The 4,722-nt window shown below is 39.5% G+C and overlaps 1 protein-coding gene across 3 annotated transcripts in view; it reads right to left on the bottom strand.

Annotated features, from left to right (window-relative positions):
- Positions 1-4,722, bottom strand: part of ksr2 (kinase suppressor of ras 2) — a 107,351-nt gene that overhangs the window by 55,038 nt on the left and 47,591 nt on the right. The window lies entirely within an intron of this gene.

The following is a 4,722-nucleotide window of genomic DNA, read 5'->3' on the forward strand; positions in this document are numbered from 1 at the left end:
AAAAAAAAACTTTTTGAGTCCTCTTCCGCTTTGTTGAATCTCTGTAATTGACAACAAAACAATGTCAAATATTTTTTCAACGAACTTCTGATCTTTCAAAATTTCTTTAGTTTTCGTCAGAATCAAGGTGCAAAGGCTTCACACAGGAGATTGCAATTTCTCCACCTAAAATAGTCCATATACTGTACACAGACCATAAAACAATGCAACTGCAATTACTCTCCTCCTACACATACTGTACACCCCACAGCTGAATACAACAAGTTCACACTAGCTCTTGGAAGGGTATGAAAGTCTCTCTGGTGGACAAAGCAGGCGGAGAGAATGCTAGAAATGTGCACCAATTAAAGTCAAATACAGTAACACCATGGCAAACTAACCCCTGGAATAAACATTTCCAACATTCCATGGTAGATTTCTTTCTGTATATTGTGTATGAAAATCTTGGAGTTAAATTTGTTTTGACTATCCGCAGTAGGGAGGTGATCCAGGCACATCCAGCTTGGAGAAGGCTTTGGGGAAGACCCAGGACTAGGTGAAGAGATTATATTTTCACCATGGACTGGGAGTGCCTAAGGATCCCCCAGTCACGGAAGTTTAGGTTCCCCTGCTAGAGCTACTGCCCCTTGACGCGACCCCAGATAAGCGGATGATAATGGATTGATACCCTCACTGTAGAAATCTCTAATTTAAGCCAAACTGTGCACATGCTACTTGTAAATCGATATGCACAAGCTCTAGCAGGTCTGACAGCCTCCTAAGCTGCAGTAAGTGTAGTGTATTGTAGCAATACAATTATGGTATTAAGTGATCATGATACAGTGTGTAATGCTGGGTATCATGCTCATAGGCTGACTACAAAGCCACAGGCATCAGGCCCGAAACAAAACAGACTGACTGCTGACAGGATGATAAGGCACATAGAGTGACAGATGATTACATACCAACACTCAAAGAAAAAGAAAAGGCTATTCATTTCAAATGAAAAGTCATGTGTCATATGATACATTGTTATGTGTCAGTAAACCTAAGAATGGATATAATGGTTTCAATTCAGTGTTGTTGCTGATACATTACTGTCAGTTATTGTTAGACAGTCATGCTGGCAGCTCTGTAAGGCTGTTCGCAGGCACAGTGGTGCTTTGGGTGCTTTGAACTAAATGCTAACGTCAGCATGCTAACTTTGAGGGTTATTTTCTGACTGTAGTGATGGAATGAATTCGCTCTGTTGACTGAGCTAGAATAGGATGATTGTTTTGCAGATTAAGGGATGTTTATTTGCCATGGACATAGGAGCTAATGATATCTGGGAAGGGTAAATCACACTGAATAATATGAATATGTGTTTCATGTCTGTGTTAAGACTTGACCGAGTTATGACTCAGAGAAGTAGTACGGTTTTTGACTCAAATTCACCTCAAGCACCCATTAACCATGTTAATCCCATTCAAAGAGAACCACTCACTACTAAGGGAAAAGCTGTAGAGAAGAACCAAAAAAACTAGTATATGTAACACATATACTGTACATACACAAAAAACAAACCAGTGAATGTTGACAAAAACAGGCTATATGCAAACAGAAGTAAAGAAATTGCTCCAGATAAAGACAAACCTGACAGACACAGGTGAGGAAAAGTTATAGAAAATACTTTATCAATTAAAAAAAAACTTTGAAAAGTAAAAAAAAAAAACTTGTCTTGAGTTTTTATGCAAAGTAACACTCATTAAGTGTTAAATCCTACAGTATTTTTTCCTCCCATGTCAGTCTCTCACACACACCACACTGAGTCATGCAATTAGACCTGTTAACCAGCCCGGGCACTTCACTCCCATCCCCTGCAATAAGGAAGCAGCCTGCAGGTTATCACTTCTCCGTCATAGAGCTTTTGTCAGCTATTCAGATTAGCCCACTTTATGCAATTTGAATCTAAATGAAACCATTCATCTCCCTGTATGCATGCCTTTATCCTATCCCTGAATAATTTGTAGATGTTCAGTGAGGGAAAAGAGAAAATGAATGTAGAGAGAAGGGAGAGGATTCCCAATTTTGGTTTTGAACACGGCTATCATGAAGACGTGCGAGCGAAGGTGGGGACTGTCAACTCCACAGTTGTTAAGGCAACTATTCAAATATGTTTTTCTCTTCTGTATATGAAAAGTTAAATGAAAAAGAAACTCAAAGAATACACATTACAGAAGGACAGAAGAAGAGGGAGGTGGTTGACTTGTCAAGTGTTAAAAGAAATCAGCAAAGATGAATGAGAAGTCTTTTAAACTAGATTGTACATTACGATGCATTTCTCTTAGATGGAAATCGCTGCATATTTGTGTCGCAGTTTAGGTGGCATTTGACTCTTTAATCCCCCGGGTCTTCCTCACTGAGTAAACAGGAATCACAACGTTTTTTTTATAGTATGATTTAGGAAATTCCTCTTCAAATATTGTCATATGTGTCATGCTTATCACTTTCTGATAATGTATGGTGATTTGGAATTTAGTTTCTCTGGAATCATTGAATATCTATTGTTTCTATTATGTAGTGAGTGAAAGTGCAATAAAAAAATTTGCATTAATCCAGGATCATGATGTTTGTAGGCGATAGCTTTCATAGTTTTTTCTCGCAAATGATCTGTGAAGGTTTGACTTTGTCATCAACTCTATCAAAGGAAATCTAGGGGATAATGCTAAACGCAATGCGGGCAGAGAGGTTTTACAAAACCCATAAGGTTTCCTAGATGGTTTAGTTGTTTGTTTTGTTAAGATGAGATTTTCACTCTCAATATGCAAGCTATAATAATAAATAAAAAAAATGACATTCATCCCCCCCCTCCCTCCACATCCACATCCCCCACACTTGCAGAGACGTTAATTACAGTGGCACCTTCAAGTAAAGGTTCCATTTGATAATTAACTGAAGGGAGCACAGGAAAGCAGGGATCCTTTGAATGACATATTTCCTTTAAATTCTGACATATCAGGGGGATTTCAAAAAGGCAGTGTAATGCATATTAAACGGCTTTTCTGCCTAGCTAACTAACTTTTAGTTGTTTACTATCCACATAGCATTGGTCAAAAGTGATGCTGTGATAGTGAGAGTGTTCAAGTTTTGTCTAATTAACACTTGTGTCCATCAAGGAGAGTAAACTACTTGTGCGATTCCATCTGTATAACTCGGAAATATGCAGAAAAGCACCCTGTTGCGTTTTATGCAAATGGCACTGTGGAATAATATCTCTGGGAGACACTTCTCTTCGCTGCTTTAATAAAGTTGGTGGAAAATGAAATAAAGGTGCCTAGAATAATGATTACAACAAAGAATTACTGTGAGCCCTTTGAGCAGTTTTATCCAAAGCAGGTTGTCTTGCTTTCAGAAGTCTGCGGTGCCAAGTCTGAGATGAATTAAAGCTGGCAGTCTGCTACCTTGGGTAGACATTTTTTGTTTTGTTCCTGAGGCAGTGTAGTAAAGCCAATACCAAACTTAATCTAAAAGGAATGTATTGTCATTGCACAGCAAGATTCTCCTTTAAGTACAAAACTTTGCATTTTCTAAACTTTAAACTGTATAGTTGAATATTTAGTTTCTTGACACTGCTGTGCTGCCATTGCAGACGTCACTATTAAATATAACAGCATGTTTGTTAACACATGTGTTTCATGGACACAGGGAGGGGCATGTCTGTCAACCCATGTGTGTAGGTGTGTATGCCTCCCAACAGGTTTTTTTCAGGTCACCGTTTGATGTTTTCACCTGTTGAGACGGTCGGATGATACAACCTGGTCTCACGCCAGGTTGTGAAATGGCCACATTATTTTAATTTACTGATTTGTGTACAGGTCACAATTTTCTCTTTTATTTTGTTTACAGGTACCAATTTTCAAATGTGACAATTTCACAAACTGCCATGATACTGGGCTGCTCAGTCGGACGCAACAACAGGGAAATGAAATGCCACACGCCGACCACAACATTGGGATGGTTGTGGTTAGGGAAAAAAGAACGAGGAAAGGAACTGTCAAACGAAGGACATGCCGACAACAACGGGACAATTGTGGTTAGGAAGAGATAACCCAAAAAGGATCTGCAACACGTGGGACACGATCCCTGGTCTCCGGGGTAAAAGACCTCTGTTGTTTGACCCATCCACCACCCCGAACAACCTACCTGCACGGATTTTCGCCTCTTCAATACTAATCAATACCGTAATCGTTCTGTGATTGCAAAATAGGCTTCCCATTACAAATACTGTACATTACTTCGTAAAATTTGTAACCAACACACAAAAATAACAACATTATGTGACCTGTAGACAAATCAATAAATTAAATAATGTGACTATTTCATGAACTGCCATGAGACTGGGCTGAATGCACAAGAAGTAAACAGCACACGAGTAAAAATAACTCCCTTTCTCTCCTTCCTTATCTTGTTATCTCCTTTTTAACTTGTTAGTGTCTCCCACTGAGATATGGTAGGGTGACAGGGCGCTGTCATAGGCCATGGGCACAGTACTCTCAGTGGGGATGGGAATCATGCATGTGTTGTGGATAAGCATGATGCAGAAGAGACAGCCAGACACCCAAGCAGAAAGAAAAGTGAAACAAAGAATTGAAAAAGGGAGCAAGCCTCGTTGAAAGACAGAAAATGAGAAGGAGAAAGAGGATGTGGGGGAGGCGTTGACCAGATGAAAAGCGAGACCAGTGGTTTGGTACCGAGGTCAGA

The sequence above is a fragment of the Etheostoma cragini genome, chromosome 5, assembly GCF_013103735.1.
Source record: "Etheostoma cragini isolate CJK2018 chromosome 5, CSU_Ecrag_1.0, whole genome shotgun sequence".
Classification (NCBI taxonomy): Eukaryota; Metazoa; Chordata; class Actinopteri; order Perciformes; family Percidae; genus Etheostoma; species Etheostoma cragini.